Here is a 25,320-nt window from a genome sequence, read left to right as displayed (position 1 = left end):
CCGTATTCAATAGGGCGGCCCTAGGAAACCGAGTGACCGCCGCCTTATGTTCAAGACGGTTGTTCCGGTGAAGAAAAGCCGAATTGTGTTGCTCGCGAAACAGCCACTCGTTTCCTATTGTCGTAACCCCTCGAGCAAATTACAGGCGTCACCATACAATTCTTTCTTCTCGATGATTTTCAAAAAGTTTCTTCCTTGAATTTTGGAAATTTAAATTGTTACAAAATTAAATCTGTAGCTGTAGGAATTTTCTTTCCTTTTTTTTTAACTTGCTAATGTTTCAAATTATTTATTTGATTTCATCTTTGGAGAAATGAACAAAGCACATTGATTGGAAATGAAATACACGAAAAGAAAATAAAAGAAAGCGTTTGAAGAAGTTAACCCTTTAATAGAGATGGGGATGTGTAACTATTTAACACAGTTAGGTATTATTTGAAATAATCTTCTGATACAAATTTTAGGTAAAACGAAGATATTATTCAATAGATTAATTCAATTGAAATAGATATTTGATTAATAAAATATTCAATAAATTATTTATTCGAATAGAAACTTAGCTGAATAATTGAAATAATAAATCATTCAAAATTCAATTATTTATTTGAAAATAACAGAAAAATTCAAATTTTATTTGAAATAAAAGCTTATTCTAAACAAAATTTGATTTCATTCAAGATTTTTCTCAAAATAAATACATTTTCATTCTAGGAAAACATTATTTCTGATTTTTAAATATTTTCATTTTATTCGAAATATATATCAGAAATAAAACATTAGAAATAGAAACTCTAAGAAATAAAACGTAAGAAAGTAAAAAATAAATATACATAAATAAAATAAATAAATAATTAAAAAACAAATTAAGGTTGACTGTTTTATTTTCTAATAAACAAACATTCTAAAGCAAATAACTAATTAGTAATTAGGTAGTTACCTATCATGTAATTAGCAGTTATCGGTACTTAAAAATAACTAAATTCCTCATCACAACCCTTTGATAGCAGAGTCCACGCGAGGAGTTTCATATAAGTATCCCCCTACTTATGTAGCCACAAACCAAACAATAAGTAAGAACAAGAGGCATTAATTAAAGAACATTTGGCACGTGCCTTTTGTGCATTAATGGCACAAAAGCATATGCACCTCGTGCTTGTATCAACAGAAGTGGTAATAAGGAGCACCTTATGTTCAAGACGGTTGTGTTTTCAAGATGGGGACTTTTTAAGCGGAAAGCTGTCACTCTGCTGACCCCTGATGCTCGACGACAATCGTTATTTCTTCTTATAGGGAAAAGGTTGTATATGCAAATTTAGATCATTTTTATTGTTAGTGGATTTATTCTTCTAGAAAAAAATATTTCTGCAGAAAATAGCCTGTACCATAAATATTACCACACTTTGGTAGGTAGGAAAGGATACCTATAGCTGTTTAGGATACCTAACTGTTTAATTTCTTATATAAAAAAAATAGCATTTTACTATAATAATCTTATGTGTTGTAGTAACAAAATTATATATTCAGAAAATGAAAATAATATGAAGTAAAGAATTAAATTAAAATTGTGGCTCTCCCCATGGTCCGCCGTCTTGGGAGTCTCTCCATGGTCCGAGTCCGAGGATAGAAAAACGCATTATATTATATTTTTTACTCTTTTAGAAAAGAGGTAATCATTATATAAGGTTCAACAACTGTATACGTTACTATAAGTGTTTTTGCTGCCTTATCCAATCGTTGGGTAAAATGGCGATCTGACTGGAGTAAGTTGATCTTGTCGTTATAGCAAATAGAATCTTGACATTTGAATAATCCAGTTTCTCCCTAAGGGGTGCAAGATTGATGCCACCATTTTTGCCATTTGTATTACTGTATCCAGTCCTCTGATGGAAGATCTGTATATATAATTCATTACACCTTGACAGATATCAACTGTTTAATTCTTTAATATAATTTCGCGGCACCGTGATATTTCTGATGATATTGAAATACATTAATTAAAAGACAAACCAATCATCAGGGGAAGATGGCACGTTGACCTTTTATTCGGATATACAGCGAATCTATTTCTATTTCATATTTTCATTCTCTAAACTTCACACTGTTCCTTTAAAAATTATTCTATGAATATATAAAACCCTTTCGTTGAAAAATAATATATTCAACAGATAAACAAGTATCAAAATAACAATTAAATATTAAAACCATTCTAAATCAGCATGTGACAATCGGTTCTGTACTCTTGTAAAGGCCAAAATTTACTTCCCGTGCAATAGTTACCTATATTAAAGTTTGTATTTACTAATATATGATGTGAAAATATTACAAGCTACACTTGCAAAATTTTTATTTCATTTTAACTTTCCAACTAGTCACGTTCTTAAATGAAAAGTCGCGATTTTCGGAAATTTTAATTACTTGTAACTTCTAAGTGCATTGACCGAAATTTCCAGCACACACATAAATTATTTGAATCTACGAAAGACATATTTTAAATTTTCATTATAGGCTCATATAAAAAAGTTGAAAAATTACCCTTCACTATTTTCTTTCGCAGTTTCAACAAATTGTAATTTTTTAAACCGACAAAAGCACATTTAATTTGTATAACTTTTCAAAAAACCTCAAACCGTTTGGTCCAATTTTAAATGAGGTATTCTGTTTTATCAGAGTGTCCGAATACTTTTCCGAGCTACTATACCTTTATTAAACTCTGTATTTACTAATATATGATATGAAAATGTTACAAGCTACACTTGCAAAATTTTTATTTCATTTCAAATTTGTTTTAGTTAATATCCACCCTACCATGACTTTAATACCAACCAATATGCAGATATACCATAACAATAATAACTGGCATTCATTAATAAAAGAAGCAACAAATAATACCCTCCACTACACCTTTCATATCGAAAGGGTTGAATTCTTTCAAGAAACGTTAACGATAACCATTGCTGCTCGTAGCAGACACCTTGTCGGGTTGCCGGAAGGTGAGGTTGATCTCGAGACGAATTTACTCCAGGTAATCGAACCCGTTGACGTAAGTGCGTTGCACCGTTTAAGAAAACGACTATACAGCCACGTTTCTTGCGATCTTCTACACGTTGCCATCGGCAATAAACGAAGAGGGACTAAGGTGGTCGGGTAGTTAGAAAAAGAGGAAGATGGAACGCGTGCCGGCACACCTGCGTTTCAGGGGTAGCACGGAGAGTACTTGGACACCTGGCGATCGGACTACCGTCTATCGTCTAACGTAATAGTATTTCGTGGCGCGAGAAGTGGGCCGAGGGTGAAGGAGAAGAAACGAAATGAAAGGAAAACGGTAGGGTATCCCGGTCGAACGGTTTCTGGAAGGGGAGAAGAAGCAAAAGTACCGTCTGACGACGACCTCGATACGTTTGGATCGGTTCCATAGGTGGTGACTGCACTCGAGCCTCGGTCTTGCTTGTGGCACCTGGCCTACCTTACGTGTACAATTCAATTGTGCCAGGATGGGTAGATTTTATTAAGCTGATGCAAGAATCCTGCAATTTTTACGCAATCTCGTTTGAAAAATTTTACAAAATCTTTATACAATGATAAATGAATACTGCTGCTAAATGGTTATTAATAGGGTCAGGTCCGGCCCTGAGATTTCGGGGGTTCATAGCGAGCTTCGCATATATGACATAGAAAAAAGTATCTCTAATAAAATTTATAAAATTAACATTGAAGCTTGCATAACTAATTTACTTTGGAAGACCTTGGGGGGCCCTAGGCCCAGGGCCGACCCTGAATAAGGTGGAAATCTACAATATTAAAAACATTTGACTTTAAACAAGCTTATATAATAAAAATAGACAAACAATTAATTAAGATGTTAAAAATACAAAAATTACAAAAATTATGTAGCTGAAAAAAAATCAAGCAGCTTGTAATGAAAATTAATGGAACGAGTCAATTATTCGCATGGCTGAGCGAAAGGAAGGAACTTATTAAGATAGAAAATGAAATATTACCATGGTTCATTAAGAACGATTTTCAAATTTAAGTGAAAGTTCGAGGAAGCCTATCGTGTGGTAGGATTTCGAAAACACCCTGTATATCGCGTTTTCTTCGCAATCGTTCACGGTGCCCGTTGATTCTTTATCGATCGAAAGTCAGCAGGGCAAAGGTAGCCGAGCCACGACAAAGGCGCGGTAACAATAAAAGTCTAGCGTCTAGCCCGTGCCGTGAAATACAAAGAGGAAATGCAGCTGCGTGGATATTTTTATTCGAAATCGCCACCGTCAACGAGCTAAGAAAGTATTTGGCGAGTTCGAGGACCTGCAGGCGACTGCAGGACACACAAGGAATAGGGGGAGTTGGAATCAAAAGGCAAAGGCACGAGACCATTGCCATGTGAATTCGGGCTATATCGCATTCACTGCCGAAATTTGCAGTTATGGTACACCGTCAGGGGTGTACACCGTGACCGTTGACTTCCAAATCAATATCATATGCTCGAGCGTTTAAAATGAAAATATTAGGTGTGCAAATTAATTCGATGCCTGTAGAGGAAAGGGTACGAATATGGATACTCATTTTATTTTTCGATATAGAGAGTCTCAGAATAGTCATAAATGAAAGAATTAAACATAGAAATTTGGGAAATTTTATGCAAAATGTGCTGTATAAATATAGATATTATAGACTTTACAAAACTTTTATTTTTTTTCATTTTTTTTAATTGATGGTAAATTCGGGTAGTAATATGAGACAGTGTTACTTTCAAGGAAAATCAAGTTATAAAACTAAGATAGAATATTAACAAGACAACCATAATTAAAAGAAGCATTTATTTTATTTTGCTCATAAGTGCATTAAATCCACAATTTGCCTTTACAATTTTCAGAAAATCTTTTATCTCAAAATATGCGTATTTTATATGTTCATTAGATCATTTTATTATTTAGTAATAAATTTAGAAGTGTGATGGTAATATGAGATTATCTCATATTCCTACCAATCAAGTATCTTATATTTCTATCAATTTGTCATTTCAATATTTATTATTATTTATCATCATCAAAATACAAATACTTCAAATATCCTTTGATATATTAATACTATGGTTACTATAGTTTTGCCTTTTTAAAACTCACAAAATAGACCAAAGTAAATTTCTCTTTAAAAAGTACCCATAGAAACTTTCTATTACGACCAAAATCTGAAACGTTTATTAAACAAAACAATGGTTGTTATAGGAGAGTATTTTACTAGTAGAAGTACTTTATGTACAATTATTGTTAAAAGTGTTAATACTGCGTATGGATTAAAACCTTGGTGTCTCATTCTTCTATCCAATCTCATTTTCGTACCTTCTCTACGTCTTCTTAATTCCTACTTTAAATTTGAACATTTTCCCGCGCTTCTGTGTATTTAAAAAAACAATAAAAATTCCTTTCATAATTGAATTTACCATAATTTTTCAAAAATAAATCTACAATTTCATAAAAAGCAACGACACAGGCGAATAACAAATTAAAATTGGGTCTCTCTCCATGGTCCGCCGTCCGAACGTCAATCTCTAATTGCGGTCATTTTTAGTCTATGTCATTCTTCTAAGTGTAGAAACAATTTTATAACTAAAAATTTATTATACACAGTGTACAAAAGTTTCAAAAAATTGCCAGATATGAAGAATATAAATAGATCCTTTGAACGGAAACGGCAGAAGTGGAGAATCTAGTTGGCAGGGTACGTTACCCTGTCCAACGCCCTGGTTCCACCTTGACCTCCGAAAAAATAATTTCAAACAAGAAGAAACCGACGGCGACAGGGCTGAAAGACGTTACGCATAGCGCACAGGGGTGATCCCTTAGCATGACAATAAGACATCTGCTTGGCACGAGCTTGCGAAGGGTGCAAGTCGCAGCCAGTCCGGCCAGCCACCCTTAACGAAATCGGCCCTGCTTGGATAATCTTCGACGACGTAATGAAGCAAAGGAAACGCTAGGGTACGATCCTTCACGATTGCCAACACCTGGTTCATCCTGGCCGATGAACTTTCATCCATCTTGCGATTAAACCGCGTCCTCAGATTCACGATACTCTACATTGAAAAGGGAAAAAGCTGGAAGAATGTAAAGTAGAAACCACTTGTGGCTGGAATGTTGATCTTGGTTGCAAGTAAATGATGATGGATGATACTTGAAATGATGTTTGAAAGAATTTTGATAAACCATTTGACTATTATGCAATTAGAACATTTGCTTATCTTCAACAAATTAACATTAACTTTTTGCAGGATTTTCGGTAATTTTTTTATTTACACAAATTGAAAAGAATGCGTTTGAAATGTTTTAGAATTAGGCATAATATGAAAATAATAATTTGTTCAGAAAGATTTGATCTTGATAAAATGTATAGTTTATTGCTTTTGGAAGACTTTTCATTGGTGGTATGTGATGAAACTATGTATTGCAGGGTTCTTTAGAGTGTGCCGCTGCCTTCCTGTATCGTTTCCCTTAACTAATTATAATAAAAGATAAAGATAAGACATTATGCACCCTCGGTTAAGTCCAGTAGCTGGCCTTAAACAAAGATCACTCATTTCATTTCTGCGAATGCATTCTACAATGCAGTTTTGTAATTAAACTGTGCAATATTTAATTGATCGCGAATACATTAAATTCTGCTGAATTTTATTATTAAAGTAGAATTTAACTTGTTAATTTTCATAAGATGGTTATTAAAATAAATTGATTTTTTAAATAAAAGTCATATATATTAAATAATAAAGTAAAATAAAGTAAAGCCTGCTAAAAGCTTCTAATTAAACGAAAAGAATACTTGAAATTATTGAGTGACAGAAATTGGATCGAAGTCAATAAAATGATCGAAGAAATTTCTTTTAAAACGTCCTCTCGTTGGTCTTCTTATTCCAGATTCCTTATCTGACGGAACTCGTTCTAAGTTTCATGGTCAAGGTTCTTATTCGTGGAAACTTGTTTTAAATTCCTTGCTTTAAGTTCCTTTACTCTAAAGAATCTGGAATAACTTAGAATCTAATATATTCAAAGTTCCTCGTTCCAGGTTCCTTGCTTCAGGGAACTTATCTGACATGCAGGATTTCTATTTCGGAAGATTCATGTTATATTTTTCGTCTTACCGTTCTTTGCTCTAGAATAATAAAAGAATAAAAGAATAAGAAAACGTTGAACTAGTTCTGTATCGTGCATGCATCTGCAATTTTTCATTCTAAATTTCTCGCTTCAAAAATTCCATTAGAATGTACGAGTTCTATTTATTCATTTTATATGAACTTCCTGTCTTGAAAAATTAATTTATTTCCTTCAGTCATTTTTTTGAGTTTGGATTTCTCACTCTTTTCGACTAAGTACGGATTCTTAGTATCCACAGAAAAGCATCTGTAGTCAAAAGGAATATTTCCAAGTTTCTATTTTGCTATTTCAGCGTAGAATTGGGGACCTTAAGTCCCTTAGCCCGGATTTTAAATACCGTGCGTCGCCGACTCTCCGGACGGATTCTTGGTATTTATAAAGAAGCATCATTTTAACATTTTTAACATTGAAATTGCTGGGTTCTCATTAATCCAGACTTCGCTATTGAAATGTTAAAAAATTTAAAAAATATTCCAAAGACTAATTGTTGTTCCTTCAGAGTTAGTATTTTACTAATTTTTATTGTAATTTTTTAAAAGCTATCTTCACGATTTTATTAAATAACTGGCGGCTGATCGGCAGTGCAAAAGCAACGAGCATCAAAGCTATTCGTCTCTGGAATAATAACGTTCCGGTGCTCTATATCGTTGCAAATGAAGGCGAAGTTCCAGCACGCTGCGCTTGCAATTAATCAAATTCACGCCATATGGCTACCCCTGAGCGAAGGAGCCTCATTTTTACAACTCGTTCTCGCACAAGACGAGCTCACATTGTTCGAGCCGCTCACAGCTCGATAATCATCGTCCTTGCGAAAGTGAATTTTTTTTTCCCTTACGCGTTAACGTTGGCAAATTGGCGAAAAATGAAGAAAAAAAAGCAGGTACGATGGGATACATTTTTCTTTCGACCGGCTTCAAACTTGTACCGTGAAAATTGTACGTATTAAAAAAACTCTGCTGCACAATTTCGCGAACATTTCAAGAACGATATGAATTTTTCATGATACCTGTTTAATCAGAAAGTTATTCCGTACGTGCCAATTAAGGTGTTCACGCTTGGGTCCTTTACGGCCAGATCGCACGTACGTAATGGCTATAAAAAAAGTTCCTGTTGAATTTTAATTGAATGCGGTCTAACATTTAAATCGCGGCTTCCACAGATGCTTTTGATAGTTTACCAACGAATCGTGCTAATTATATCGTTATTCATCTGTTATCGTATCCATCTGCCCAACATAGTTGTTTCAATACGGTTGTTATTTTTGAGTGGTTTAATTTGAAAAAGGAAACGTATAATTCATATAGGAAGGAAAGTATAATAGACCCTCTTTATATTGGCGTGTACGGCACTGCAACCGGTTGTAAAGACAAAAAATTGTTTAATCTTTCAAACTTTCAGTTGAAGAGGAAAAGGAAGATAAAAATGTATCATTTTAATAGGCTATGATAGTGGAAGAGTGGCAGTGGTACGCTTGAAAACCTGCATGAACGACAAATCATTGATGTGGCAATATAACGAGGGTCTACTGTAGAATATTGAATTCTTTTTTACCATTTAATTTTAGTTATATTTGTTTTATAATAGAATAAAGTGCAGTATTTGAAGAAGAGTATATTTAATAAAAAGTGAAAGGAACGGTTCAACTTTAAGGGACACGAAATTATTGACTTTTTTGTTTACCATTTAATACAATAGTTTTTGATGTGTAGAATCGAAAATTGTAATTACTAACTTCAGAAATTCAGTGATTTAAAAGTTATAGATATTTAAAATTGAGCAATGTTAGCGTACTTTAGAGGTTAGTTTGACGCCATATTGGTTTTACCAATTTCCTGATTGGTCCACGAAGACGAACATCGAAATAATGTCAGAAAGCTAACCTAACCTAAGACGTGCATATAAATAGACATTAGAGTTATTCTATAAAGTAGAAATACAAAAGTACAATTACAAAATTATAGTGATTTATGTATAAAATTGTGAATATAAAAATACAAAAAATGTGATTTACACAATGAACTTGACAAAAGTCACTTCATCACACTTCTTCTAAGGATTGTTTATTAACTTCTAGGGTGTAACAAAATAAGGTTGAACTTTACTTTGAGGCACACAAAATTATTGACTTTGTTTATTATATTTTAATGGAATTCAACGAGAAAAATTCAAAAATACAAGTTTTCACATCAGGAATCTATTCATTCAAAAGTTATGTTTATATTAAACTGAACTTTTGAGGTTAGGTTGACGCCATATTAATTTATATTTATAATCTAATTGGTTCACGGAGACGAGCATCAAAATGTTGTAAAAAAACTAACCTAACTTAACCTAATACATGCAAATCTATAGATAAAGACATTTGAGTTATTCTGCTAAAATAAGCGCCACCTATGTGCATCTATTTCACTCATTGGACGAATTATGGATAGAAGCCAATATGGCGTCAAACTAACCTCAAAAGAACACTAAAAACGGTCAGCTTTACATAGGCATAACTTTTGAACCACTGGATTCCTAAAGTTAAGACTTGCATTTTTGGATTCTACACATCAAAAACTATTAAATGATAAACAGAAAAGTCACTAAGTTTATGTCCCTTAAAACAAAGTTTAGCCAAACGCACAATACTATTATAGCAAAAAAGCGATTTAAATTATTAGAGAAATGGTTGTTTTTTAGAATTCTAGTGGAATTTCAGGAGACAAATAGTTATACACGTTTCGTGGACGTAGAACGGGACACTCGTTAATGAGATAAGCTATGGAGAGACAAATCATTAGAGAAGGAAACTCGGCCCACCCTGTTTCGTGCTGGTCATTCACTCGATCAACCGTTGATCGACGATTTATTATATTTAGAGACGGCTACAGACGCAGCTTCGATAATTTAATCTCTCGGAGCTTAACGAGCTACGATAAGACATCATGAATCAGGTTTTTCTTATTTTTCTTCATTAAAACTAGCCGATTATCGTTCGATGGAACGGAAGTGGTGCTTTTTTTTCACACCCACCCTACAAATTTCGGATTCTTTTTTCATTATTTATGGTAGAATTCCATTTCGATAAGAAAATAGAATCTTTTTTCTCGTGTGAAACGTTTTACATGTTAACTGAAAAGTTGTATGGATGCATAGGGAATTAAGGGGGTATATCTGTCACACAGTGCTGAAAAGTTGACCTTTCTGTGGAATTTTTTTTATAAGTAATGGCTAAGTGAAATACTTCCACCTCGTTGGAAAACATATATACATATATAACTTTTGACTTCATTTTCTAATTTTTTGAACCAGAAATATTGAAAAATGGCAGAGTTATTCATTAACACCGAAATCGCATGAAGGTAACAAATGAAATGCTTAAGATAAAAAGTTCTGTTTGATTTATCGATAGAAATGTCTTATCTACAATGTTGCGTAGAATTTTAGAAAAATTTTGATAATTATAGAAATGGCGACACTTTGAAGACGAAAAGTCTATTTTTGCTAAAAGAATTAACTTTAAACGTGAAAGAAGCTTAACTCTTTCGGTCAACAATGATTTTTTCTTAAAAAAAAATCGAGGCTTTGCTAAGCAGTTCGTTGAATTAAATAATGATTTTTCAGTAGTATAAAATATCTCTAAGGAGGTCCCCTAAAGTGTAACGCGTCTATATGAAGACAACATTTATAAACGGTAAAATTTACCGAATTTAGATATACCAATCATTTACAGTGAGAGGCAAAAGTGAGTAGACACTGTTCAAAATAGAATACCTCTGTTAAAATTGGACTAAATAACTTGAGATTTTTTGAGAAGTTATAAAAATTAATTCACTAAAATATATATTTTCATCGTTTTAAAAAATTACAATTTGTTGAAATCGTGAAAAAGAATAGTGAATACTAATTTTTCAACTTTTCTATGTGAGTCTATAATGTAAATTTAAAATATGTCTTTCATCGAGATAAAAAAGTTGAAAAATTACCATTCACTATTTTTTTTCACGATTCCAACAAATTGTAAATTTTTTAAACGATGAAAATACATATTTTATTGAATTAATTTTTATAGCTTCTTAAAAAACCTCAAGTTATTTAGTCCAATTTTAACCGAGGTATTCTATTTTGAAGTGTCTACTCATTTTTGCCTCTCACTGTATATAGTATGTCCTTATACATATGAAGATGCCATGACCGAAAGAGTTGAAGTGAAAGAGTTTAACTTCGTTAAACATTCAAATTTTGAAATATTCTTTTGACATGACATTCTATACATTTCAAACTTAAGAAAAATAAAAGAAACAATCAAATTTTTCAAACGGTTTGACAGGTGTACCCCCTTAACGAAGGACGTATGAGCACGTGTCCGGTGGGCACGGTGCGTTAAGAATTTAAATGCCCCGACAAAATATTATGCAACTTGCAGCGCGCGCGCGAGCGCGCCTCCGAACCAGCCACTTCCGCGAGTTTGCAGCGTTCGATTCACGTGCAGCCGGTGCATCGCGATGCATACGGTTGCATATCGTCCGGGAATGTGCGCATGGTTACACATTCTTCCGTCGTCGTTGTTACTGTCTCCTCTTTCGCTGAAATCGACCTGCTGATTTCTCGGAAATACTGTCTGATCTTTTTGATAATTAATTGCTTTGCGCAAATATCACTGACACCTACGATAAGATATGTAGGTATTAGGTTGATGCAAATCATTTCTTCATAGTTACATGGGTGCTACAAGCCACTCGTATATTTATGTTTGGATACTTTTAACAATGAAATTGCTTAAAATTTGTAGTTAATGACAAAAATCGGCTTATCATGGAAATCCTTGAAACAAGAAATTCTTTTATAACACAATGTTCATGTACCAAGTAATCAAAAACTAATAATTGTTTATTTTGGAAAAAATTAAGGTTATAATTAAATAATGGTCACGATAGGGACAATTGCAATTTTATTATTTATACACAGATAAAGTAAAAAAGTAAGACTGTTACATTTGTGTGTTTTAACAGTTATAATGATTATAAAGGAGAATAGAGGATGATCTTACATATCAGTCTAAACATACGTATAGGTACAGCACTGCAACTTTTCTCTATGCTAGAGTCAAAATCAAATTCAACCTCAAATCGAACTGAAGAGACTGGAGTCTGATGTTTGTTATATTAAAGTAACGTGGAATTTATTTCATAAAAAAATGAGTTTCTAAATGATTATTATGTGACTAAATCATCATCTGAAGAAAATGAGATGGACAAGTAGCAACTGAATAAATTATAAGCTTTAGAAATTAATTCAGTGCCTTTAACTTTACTCCTTTTTAATCACTATTTTATATTTGAATATTTTCCTGCGCTTCCATGAACTTGAAAAGTGGCACGAAAATATGATAACGATAACAGATATTTGAATAATTTAAATTACTATAGTTTAAAAAAAATAAATCTTGAATTAAAATAAAGAAAAAGCAAATATAATTATGGTCATACTCTTACACTTATTGTTAGCCGAATTTTTCATAATCTTCCCATCATTTTCGGGAAAAATGACTATTACATTTTTTATTTCTTAGGATGTGTAGAATCATGCTGCGAATGAATTTTTTGTTCCAGATGAAAAATTAGCCTATTTTTAACATCCTCCTCAGTTTCATTTCCGTTGGAAAACTAAAATATCTGGAGATGAAATCGTTTATCTATAAAAGTCGCGAAAAAATCGAGGAAACATCGTGGAAGTGTAAAGGAGTAGCTAAAAAGCAATCTAATCTCGCGACAAATTACTCGAACCGTGTTCAGCGGCTTCGTTAAAGACGTCTCGAAGAATTCGACAAAACGTTTCGGTTATCGCTGCCATTATCAGCGGTACACATACCTTTCCTCGTTGCTCGTATAAGCGGCGTCATTTTTCAGGGTAATTAATCGCGTGCCCGTCCTGTAATTCGCATTTATTCGTATTCACCGGTGCATTCGTAATCGGTGCGAAATTTAAAACTCGCGGATACCCGCTGCGATCCCACGACGATTTATACCCGCGCGATCAGCTTTCGAGTTCCACGGGTGTAACTCCTTCAAAATACCAACATCGGTAGCATGGTGGGCAAAATACGAGGGTACCATCGGATATAAACGAGGTTGCAAAAATCTCTGATCAAATTTTCTCAGTGGCAACTTTCGTACCTTTTATATTTGAAAAATGTGAGTTGTTTTTTTAAGATGTAACCGAGAATAATTTCAATTCTCTGCAAAGTTTATCGCATCAATGAGAATTAAAATAAAATACGTCCGGAAGCTTAAGGGGGGATTTTCTTGTAATAGGTTCAAAGAAAGATTCTTCTTTTTACATAAAGCAAAAGTACAATATTTAAAAAACAAGTTCCTAAAATTTTGCACTGGAATTAGTGAAATTAATGAAATTAAAGTTTCAGTTAAACGCGTTTTTCGCGAAACTATGTTTTTAACACTGGTGTGTAGGATAATTCAAGAACTAACTGACTAATCAACTTCAAACAAAATTTATTTTATTTGTTATACATTCCTCTAAAGATTATACCTCTGATCTGTATTTTATTTTCTATTTATAATATTTATTTACTCATTAAAAACTCAACTTATCTACAGAAAAAAAGTTAATTTTCGATCAAAATCGCACAACTTACTTAATTTTTCATAATTCTGGTGGAAATTATTAGGTGTACAAATTAGTTCGGTGCCTTTAGTATTACGCTTTCTTAATTAATATTTTCTCGCGGTTTTGAACATTTGAAAAGTGACAAGACAAGATTATTTCAATAATTGGAATTACTATAGCTCTTTAAAAATAAATCTCTAATCAAAATAAAGAAAAGGCACCGAATTAATTTGTGCACCTAATAGATATAATCCTAATACAAACTATGTCACTTAAAAAAATTTCTTTACTAAGTTTAATTACTTTAAAAATAATAATTGCGTCGTCGAAGAGGGCAACAACAAATGTATACTACTCGATATAACGATGAAAGAGATAAACAAACAAATTGCTTTGTGTCTGCAAAATATTAATTTTTTATTATTAATACTTTTCTAAATAAAAAAGAAAAAGGTCATTCGATCTTAGTGTTGTTATACGAGACCCCTTTAAGGGGGTAGAATACGGTGAGGGATCAAAACAGTAGATGATTTTCAAACGGCAATAATGAGAAGAGTGAACGTTCAATTAATATGTGGTTTTGTATTTTAATTTATCATAAAATGAAATATAAAAAATATAGAAAATAATTTTTTTTATGTAGAGGAAATCGAATTAATTGTAACAAAAACCCAAAAATGTCATAAATTCGAATATATTTTCTAAGTATTGACAATCTCAAATTTCAATTTTTGTGAAAATCACAAAATGGCAAACATTTGAAATTTAGCTATCGAATTTCGACAAAAAATGTGTGAACTTCTGTTCATATTTTGCAAAATTTTTAAACTCGATCGTCAATACCTAAAAAACATCATAATAAAAATGGCTACGAAATTTTGTACATCGTTTTAAGAAATGTGGTTTCTAGAAAAACGCGTTTAATGTTTTAAAGCATCGCCGGCCTCTGAACTAACTCGTTATTTTTGCAAATTCAACTTCAAAATTTTAGGAGCTTGTTTTCAAAATATGGTACTTTTAAAAGAAAATTGATTTCTTAATTTGTTACATACGAAACATTCTGATGTCCACAACAATTTAAATTCCCCGGAAAGTTGACCAACGCGAATACTATCTGGTATGAAGTATCCAGAAGTCTAATTCCACGATACGATCGCCATTTACCAAGTATCCTGTAAATTTCCCGTTAGGACACCCACAAAGTCCGGGATATTAACGATACCCAAGATAAAATATTCGGTAGGCTAATTCCACAAAACGATCATCAGCTACCAAGGATCGCGCGAAGGGAACACCCACGCCCGCTAGTCGATCGTCAGCGGCCCACCAGTTCCCAAGCGAAATTCCCGGCGTAAAAAGGAGTATGGATCGAATAAAAGATACACGAGGCGAAGCGGGCAAAGCCTTGTCAGAACTGTGTCAAGGGTGAGACATACGACGCGACGTGTGCCAACGAAGCACGATTTGTCGACTTAAATCGCCCGCCAGTTCTGTCGTTTGAATTATGATAGGGCAGAACGAAGATATCGTTTGCTAAAGCTTTTGTGATGATACTAACTCTAAGGAAAGATGATTTAACCCTTTGTGGATGGAGCACTCTTATGTTCCACATTTATGTATTCGTGGAATATCTTTTATGGTTAAATAATTGATACTTTTTACAGTGGGTGATCAAATTATTAGAGCCATGGTATGAAAAATGGGTTTTTCGTGTTTATGTAGAAATAGAGCCACAATTTTAAGGTTTTTACATTGTGTAACTGTAAATCAATAATTCTCCACTATTAATATACAAAAAGATAGTTATAAAATAAACAAATACTATTAAGACAAGGGAGAGGGAATAAAATATATTATTGCATAGGGCGGTAAAATTCCTAAAACATGCCCTGTTCATAGCTATTCATATAAGAAGGTATTTGCTAAATTTATAAACGTACAAGTGAAAGAGTTAATTGCTTATTGAATTTGGAGTAAATCTTGTTCGCGGTTAGATCGATTCACCTGTTACGCCTCGTTCCATCGCTTCTTTCAGATCGTTCCGGCTCGAGTTTCGTTCAAATCGACCGCGAAACGATCCATTTTCTCGTTCGATTAGCTTGCTTGAGCGGAGCAAAGTAGACAATTTATTAAGCGAGTTCTAAGGGCAGAATCGTGACACGGTGATTGCCGGTTATCGATAGCGCAAAAGAAACTGGACGAGGCGGAATTGCCGAGCGATCGTGTGGAATCCGAGGAAATTTTCTGTTTGAACGAGATTTTCACGATCGTGATGCAATTTCCTTGGGAAACATTTCAAGAAAATGTTCACATCTCGAAACTTGAAGAGATCCCAATTAACTGGTTGTCTGCATAAAGGTTTAGAAAATCAGATTTTAAATATTTGTAAGCGGTGGCGGCTCGCGTATAGGCACTGTGGAACTGCAGCACCCCCTATTTCCACGTGATATTATCGATAACACTTAATACCATAAGTCCTTAATTCCTTAATTAATTTTTAATACCCCTAATAAGTCCTTAATTAATTTTTCTTTAATTCTTTCTTTATACTTATACAATATATAATCCTTAAGCTTGATGTCAGTAGCCATCCCCTAGTTTATGAAAAAGATACAAAAATCTTTGTATGGAACTGTGCGCCTTAGTGGCGTGGTGTTTGACTATTGTGCGCATGCGCACATAGGAAGCTGCGCGCGAGGCTGCGCGGGAGAGAGATCACTGACGCTCCGGCAGTGCCAGTTTTTTAAAACAAAGGTTAAAAATTTTCTGGAGCATCACCTCCACTAATTTTAGCTACGAGCCGCCACTGCTTGTAAGCGTAAGTACCGTGAGGTTCAAGTAGCATGGGGATTTTGAAACGAGACAGGATAGCGATTAACAGGAATGAAACAAAGGGTCGAGGCTATTCCCTTTGATATTGTACGCACGTACGCAGGCAACCACCTTCGCGGCCAGCAAATCGCGGGTTACGAGCCGAAGGAATTCTTCGGTTACCCCCCATTAAGGCTGATCTTCGTGGAGCTGCAGACGCTCGCAACAACGCTCCTCGAATGCCACGCCGACAGAGAGACGAAATCGTGAGGTTATGGTCAGAGCACAGGCCCAGAACCACGTGTACACCTACACTAAACCAACCGAAACACGGTCCGTACGATTGCTACACGTATACACCTTGAACCCCCCTTCGTTTCAACATTGACCGCAAGTTTTCGAGCAATTTGCTCTTAACTAATGTCGGCTATATTGAACTGCTGGGGGAAAGCTAGTAGTAAAGTGACTGATTTTTCCTACTAACGTTAATATCCTTTACTACTTGCTGTTCCCGTGTAACCTAAGCTGTGGTACACTCGCGATCAAAACAGGCTTCTTCAGAAGAAATGGTGGTGTTCTGGGTTCCTGTCCTTCCTCCTAGCAATCCCCCTTGGGGAGGTAGGGGGTGGACCTTACAATTTAATAGTAACTAAAAATTAAAGGGTATAATTCTTTTTTTCAATACCTTATTAACCCTTTAAGTGATTTATTTAATTTTGGAAGTGTTTAATTATTATTAAATTTGTAATTATTAAATTATTTAATTATTATTAATTTTTGTATATTTAAATATTTTTAAATGGTGATGAATATACTGGACAAAAGCAGAGTAAGTGTACTTGCTGTAAATTATACTAAATAGTAAATGTTTGTCTTCCTTTACCTGTTGGTATATACATGTACCAAATTAAAACCCTACTGGTAAACATTTTTACCACCTCCTCCCGCCTATCTTAAAAGGGTCATTTTATTTCTTTCACTGAAAAGCTTCAATTTCACTTGAAAGCACCTGTTGTTGGCCCTCTCTTTGATTTAAGGAAAAAATACATATTCAGGGATGAAAGGGTTAATTAACGAGTTACAAATTATCGGTAAAAGTTACAGATTAGAATAGTTAAATTTGTTATTCTGTATTCCAATTCCTTTTCATTTTTTCTTAATCGTTGCATTTGGTTTATTAATGCTTAGTTCACTATTATTCTAAAATGTGTTAAAATTATGAACATGTTTCCTATTTTACTTAAATTTTACCAGCAAAGTAAATTGTTTTTTCCATGACAAATATATTCGTCATTAAACAAAAAATTGTCATCTTTTTATGATGAATATATTCGACACAAATATCGAAAGGATTAACTAAAGTAAATGAATTAATTAAAGTCCCGGATTTGCGCTGTTCCCCATAGGCAAATGATAATGTTGCGAAAAGGCCCCATATAAATATGAGCTTGACCTCATCGCGTATGTGCAAATGTTTAGGCGGGAAAATTTGAATTAATATTTCTCAGTTGTATACTAAATTTTATAATATTTAATAATTAAAGATCATATTATTTTCTCTTTTAAATTACTTTGAATATTAATATTCTCAAGATTAAGATTTTGGGAGGTTTTAATTCTCCTATATCATCATTTTTCCTAAAGAAGCCTGATTTGATTGCGAGTGTACATTTCAGAGGTCCCTAAGAAAAATGGTGATTTTAGGCTGTGAAAAAAATAAAAATAAATGTAAAGTAACGAAAGAAAAACCTCGATAACACGAATAAAACACGGTCATATATTATAATATATACCTGTAGTAATAAGTACTACTTAAATTTGGATAATTAAGAACAGAGTAATGATTAATGCTGATCTCTATCAGCAACTGTGGTAACGATTTGAGAAAATGTGTTAAGCGCATAAATCATATGTAACGATAGCCCTCATCAGATTCATAAATATTATCGACCATCGAGACCTTTTGTTTCTATAGAAGAAAAGATAGTAATTGATATTTTGATTCGTAATACAACACATAATCACTGTGTACGATATAATAATGGAAGCTAAAGGATCTCGCTGAAATACTTATTACAGCAAATAATTAATGGTTCTGGTTTCGTGAAAAGGACACTTGCTTCGATAATTATTCTCGATAAGAATAATTAAGGAATATTTTTAATAGTTTCAAACTGTAATAAAAAAATGCGCTATAAACGTTAATTATATCTGAATAAATTGAAGAACATATATTTGTGATACTAATTACAAAATAATAATGATTATTTCAATAACAATAAATAACCATTAACGTTATTAATAAGCAATGAAATAAATGAAATAAAAACTCTATGGTTTATCTGTTTGAATCATCTGCCCAGCTTAATAACAAAATAAAATACCATCGTGAGGTAATAAATAAACGATTCAATGGGTTCATTTAATTAGTATACAGAGTGTGGGGTATTGAATATGAGGTAAGTGGAAGCGGATAGAAGTGGCTGGTAATGAATGAGAAATCAGTAATTAACTGTAGGAAGCGGGAACGAAAATAACCGCTGGATGTTCCTGCTAATTAGAGATTGAGTAATAAGATCAATTGTCAAGCACTGTTAATTGCTATTGAAACAAATAAATATTTATTCATTCAGTTATATAATTTGAATATGAAAGATAATTTTAAATAAATTAAATATTAAATAAATTCTACTTTGACAAATATATTTTTCGTTTACGTTATAAATAAAAAAGCAGAAAAATACCATTGTGTAATAGCTTGGATTCATTTACCAACAGAGAATTTATTTTTCACTGAATTATTATCAAATGGAGAGAACGAGGTGTTCGTAATTTGGACGAAGATTGCCGGAGGGGTACGATTAAAAAGTAAATAAGTACACATAATCGAGCTCCAATTATCCAAACATTCGAGTCATCCGAGGCATCTTGTCGCGGCTGGTCAAACAAATAGACTTCTGCGGTACCGAAAATCACTCAAAACCAGCTGACAACAAACTGAACGCATCATCAACTCCAAGGCAAACCGACTGTTTCCATCGAGCATCGTTTAATCATCATCGAGACAAGGTCGCAAGAAAATACCAGGCCAACGACACGATTCGATCATTCGGACAGGGACTAGTCGACTAGTAGGAGAATGAATGCAACAAAAAGGCGACACGTCAGTCGAGAGAGCAGCACCGAAAGACAGAACGCACTAACAACGCGTCACAACCATAACAACAACAACAACAACAACAACAACAGACGATCGCGGTAGAGTGCGAAAGCACGAGCTGGGACGAGCCGACAATGCGGCAGGTACCTACCCCGCAGGCATTCCATCAAGATGCTATCGAAAGTGGCCGACCGCGAAGAGGGGCAGGAGGGCCTGCTTTCGAACGAGCGACAAAGAGGAAACTCTGCTCGAGGAGGAGGCCGCCGAGAGATATTAAAGGATGCTGAGCCGCCGACCAGGAGAAGGAGAGGCATCCCATGGTGTGGTGGGTCCCAAGGCACGAAGGATCAGGGTCGGTCTGTGAGCCGTGTTCGGGGCCCGGGCCCACACCACCCCACCACCTCGCCGCCGCCTTCTACTTCTACTTCACCACCACCCCACCCACCTCTCGCGATACCCCACCATTTTCTTCGTCCGTGAACGCCCTCGAAAATCTCACTTCCCGACTGACCCTTGTCCCTCATTTTTCTGTATTTGCTAACCAGGGGACACCGATCACTTCCGTCTCTGGTTCGATCTTTAACCCTTTCTGGACGATGGTATGCCTGATTCAAGTACACTTAAAGACAACTTCTAGGTCCCTGTTTTCTTAATTCAGCGTAACAAGAATTGGGGACTTTAAGTCCTATAGCCCAGAGCCTAAGTACCGTGCGTCGCCGACTATCCGGACGGAGTCTTGGTATCTATACAGAAGTATCTATAGTCAGAAGGAATACTTCCAAGTCCCTATTTTGTTAATTTATCGTAACAAGAATTGGGGATCATACTCTAGAGCCCAGAGCCTAAGTACCGTGTGTCGCCGACTATCCGGACGGAGTCTTGGTATCTATACAAAAGTACCTACAGTCAGGAGACTATAGATAGCAAATTTCTAACTTTCATTTTAGAAAACAGAGGTCACTATGACATTCATCTCTGCGGTGTAATTGCCCCTCCCCCCTGAATTACCCCAAATTCCATGCTTCCTCCAGAAACAATCACGGCGAAAGTTTCTGGCGAGTCGGAGGAGGAGGTGGCGGGATTTCCGCGCTTTAAAGGGCAGCGCTTATTACACAGATTGGATTAAAGGTCTGCCACGAAGGCGAATGGTAGGCGGTGGTTGAGGGTGGTGGCAGAGGGAAGGGGGCAGGATGGGCAGAAGGTGGTTTCGGTTGGGACAAGAAGAAGGAGGGAAAGGTATGCGGCGGTGCTTGCGTGTATACACGCGTGTACACTTACACGCGTGTGTATGTACGTGCAAGGGAACTGGCGGCCCACCTTCACAAGGTGATTCACTGCCAGCTCGACGCGTTGTGCTCAACCATTACGTACTTGCGAATAGTCGTTGAAACGTTCGAGACGCTTCCATGTTGTGCGGAGAATTTTATCGACGTTGATCGACACAAATCAAAACTCGTCCAATCAAATTTTCTTGCTCGACATTTCATTTTCTGGGGGAACCTTGATCGATATCTTTACCGGTGGTCCCCGGTTATTAATTTAATTTGGGCAAATAATTAAGAAACGAAATCATTAGGAGAATCAGGATAATTACAGGTATTCGTCTGGGCCTCTACAAATAATTTTAATTTTTAAACACCTAAGGGCATAATATTTTTTAAATGATGAAAAATTATGTATAGCGATAGAAAAGTAATACGAAACTTTTAAAGGGAAGTTTAGATATGTTTATAAATAATTTGACGAAATTTCAACGGTTTTTCATTTTAAGATAAATATCAATTAAAGGCTATTTTTTTCTCAAGCGTACAGTTTTACCGTTGATCGAGGAAAAAGAGGCAGCATTCAAATTACATGCAGGCTCTTTTTGTTTCTATCGTGTCTCGGTGGTATCGAACCACCTCGGCCGTGTTTACAGTTTGATTGTATAAGTCCCGCCGGTGCAATCTTGCACCGAGAAACGAATGTGTTGGCGTCCGAAGCGACGATGCAATGGGAACCGCCCGAGGCGTGTCGGTGCACCCTGCAAAGGCTCTCAATCGCAAGAATGCAAAGGCCAACCGGTCCGCTCGATTCCGATCAGAATTTCGGCCGAACCTGCCCGTAAACTTCGCCTTTAAAATAGCACGTTTTATTGTTCCACGCGTGAGAAAATGGGAGATTCGCGATCGAACGATGAAACGTGAAATGATATGTCTCTTTGAGCTGATCGAATTCAACCCTCGGACCGCGGACCATGGAGAGAGCCCAAATTTTAATATAACCTTAATATCCTTGTATATGTTTTAGGAGTCCAGACTCCTGTTCAAGGGTTAATCCAAACCTTCTATTTCCTTTTTATTTTTATCGAATAAGAAATGTAAAATTAGAGACAAAGAAAGTTATTGATAATTTATTGGTTCCTGGTGCCTTCGTTCTGTGACAGTTTATCTAATGCAGGTGTCACTCAGAATAATAGTGGTGCACCTCTAATTTGATTAAAAACAAGTCTTTATAAAATAATTATATTTTTTGTTATAAAAAACTTTGCTTTTCACCAAAAATTTATACTGGAAGTTGCACTACTATTATTCCAACTGGCACATATATAGAATAGAGATCGAGTGTCGATGATAGGAGAAGGGGTTGAGAATAATAAAAAGGGGGTGATAAAAAGAATGTAGATAAATATTCGTGGCACACGGCGAACCATAGAACATGCATTAAGAGATGTGTAGTCGGAGAGGTACAGGTCGTTAGTGAATTCCTGGTAAGGATTTAATTTATTCAGACGTGGCCTCGCGAACTGATTCTCATGTGCGACTCGGCTCTTTAAAAGCCCGGCTGCCGGACTCACAAAACAAACACTCAGCCCCGGTATTAATTCTCGTTAGAGTGGTCTCCGTTGCAGGGATTACCGATTACTTTTTCGACTGTTGAAAAAAACCCGGCGTCCGTTGCTTTATTGAGATCCGAGGCGAAATATATCTGGACGGTTCGGTCGGTTCGATCGTTTTTCTCGTTTTTCACGGCCGTCTTTCGCACGGCTCGGCCGGAAAAATATTGCTTCACGCGATTCCAGCGAGCACGAAATTTATGTTTCGGAATTCTTCGTCGTTCTTCCGCGTGCGTTCGATCGACTTCGATCTTCCCTCTCCCTTACCGATGTGCTCTCAAGATCGATTCGATCCTTTGAATGCGTTACTCGAGAGAAATTAGAGGGCAATTTGAAATTTCCTTGGTATTTTAATCCTTCGACGATCGAGGAGGGTCAATCGTGATCCAAACCTCCGAAACGTATCATAAATACGAGGGTACTTTCATCGTTGGATACTCAAATTTTTATACAAAAGAAAATTGTTTTTTTTTTTATAAAATATAAAATAATATGATTTACGTAAATTGTATCTTACTCTAATTCTGCTGCCATCTCCCTTAATCACTGTTACCTTAAATTTTCATCATTCAAATTGCAATTGTATATGCAATTGACCCCCAAATTTTATCAGCAGTTTTGGATTCGGGGGGCAAAAATACATAGAATTTACCTCTTTGCAACTGATTTCTCGTTGGAGCCCTAATTGTAGATATTTACCAGCTAACTTAATTTTTGTCATTGCTAGAAAAACAATTGTTAGTTGTCCATTAATGTATACAACTCTTAAAGGACTAACTCTTTCTGGGACACCCTGTATATATTATAGTAATTCTGCTGCTATCACTGTTAATCACTGTTATCTCAAATTTTCATCATTCAAACTGCTAATTTATATAACTTTTAGAAAAAAAAGTTGGTTGTTTATTACATTAATTCTTCTATTGTTATTATTAACCCTAAAATTTTCACCATTCAAATTGCAATTGCATATGGATATTTCTAAGGAGAGAAGTTCTAAGGAGAAAAGTTGTTTGTTTATTTATGAAAATAATTAGTCGAACATCTGTTATTAGAATATCACGAGCTGTCTCTTTAATGCACTTCTAACATGTGTTATGGCGCTGCATTTTGCGCTGCGCTTGTCATTACATTCCACTTGTTATCGTCAATTGCGCCGACGAATGTGCAAACTTGAGCGTGCATTCACGCAAGAACACAGTCCCTCTTTCACCTTCCTAAGACGGTGATAATTATCAACGTGAGAAACCTGTCTTCTCTCGTTCCTCGAGCTAAAACTTTTGTTCGAAGCAAAAACAGGGAAAGTGTTGTTGATTTTGCGAAAGAAAGCTTTAATTTCTTGCTGCAGACAAACCTTTTTAACCGCATTGATTGTAATGAAATTTCATTAATATTATATCTAATAATTTTTTGTAGAATTAATATGATAATTGGTTAATTGTAACGTCGATCGTAACGATGCGAAATAAAAACGAAAAGAAGGATCAACCCTTATATCCTTATACAAGGATTTTAATCAAATGAGTTTTATATATTAGAAGAATAATTTTTAAAGAAATAGTGTAAAATTTAGAAAATAAAAATAATTGACACGACGTACAAAATAAAATTAAAATTGAGACTCTCTCCATAATCCGCTGTTCGAATCAAAAGGGTTAATCGCAGTCGAGTTATCACGATCTCGTTGAACTGATACTAGTTTTACGATCATTAAGAAACATACTGTTAACATTACACAAAATACAAGGTGTCGTACAGGGAAAGGTAAATATGCCGTTTGCTTCGAGACACTTATTTATAACGATCAGAACTCCTTTCCTCTTTTTTCGGGCTTGGCAATAATTAATCAGAACAAGCTGTATCGTTTTTCAAGGTGATCAGCTCAGCGAGAAATGTTGCCATCGTTGTTTCACCCGAACTGCATACATTCCGAAGGAAAAAAGATAAGATAGCGTAGTTACAAAAGAACTATCAATTAAGTAGCAAAATTTCATTATTGTCATTAACGACGAAATCCACTTAAGGAGACTTTCTTATCGAATCACTTAAAATATAGATGATTTTTCTGAATTATTTTTTTCTTAATGTATACAACATAAAAAATCTTTCTGTCCTTTATTTGTACATTATTCAAGAATATGAAAACATTTTTTTTTGTGGTCTCTCTTGTGATGTCATTTGTAAATGACGCTTATTGCACTGCTTACAAAATATGGGGTGAAAACGGTGGCCATCATAATTCAATGTACAATTTTTAAATAAAGTTTCATGCATTGGAAGAATAATTTTTAAAAGAACGGTGTACAATTCAGAAGATGAAAATGATATGAAATACTAAATTGTGGTTCTCTCCATGGTCCGCCATCCAAGAGTTAAAAAACGCATTATATTTCTTACCTTTTTAGGAAAAGGGTCAATCATTATACAAAAATCAACAACTGTAGTTCCCTGTTAATGACTATAGTATAAACTACTTCGAAAGAAAAAGAAACAAAATGACGGTAATTTATGCAAGTTAATCAAAAATTGTCAAAAGAACGGTCAATTTTATACATAAAAGTGCCAATAACAGAAAAAACACCATTTCATATATAATAACAAAATTCCACATATAATATTCCATTAATAACAAATTTCACATATAATATCATTTTGGTTCATGCGATAGCCAGTTCAATAACAAAAAAAATACCATACAAATTTTTCGAATTGGTTCATAA

General features: G+C 34.8%; 1 long non-coding RNA gene across 1 annotated transcript in view; it reads left to right on the top strand.

Annotated features, from left to right (window-relative positions):
* The window catches only part of LOC117607930 (uncharacterized), a 124,982-nt gene that overhangs the window by 54,818 nt on the left and 44,844 nt on the right, over nt 1-25,320 (top strand). The gene's annotated exons all lie outside the window — the stretch shown is intronic.

The sequence above is a fragment of the Osmia lignaria genome, chromosome 5 (genome assembly GCF_051020975.1).
Source record: "Osmia lignaria lignaria isolate PbOS001 chromosome 5, iyOsmLign1, whole genome shotgun sequence".
NCBI classification, from domain to species: Eukaryota; Metazoa; Arthropoda; class Insecta; order Hymenoptera; family Megachilidae; genus Osmia; species Osmia lignaria.
Note: the sequence above shows the minus strand (reverse complement) of the source record. Positions and strands in the feature narration are given on the sequence as shown.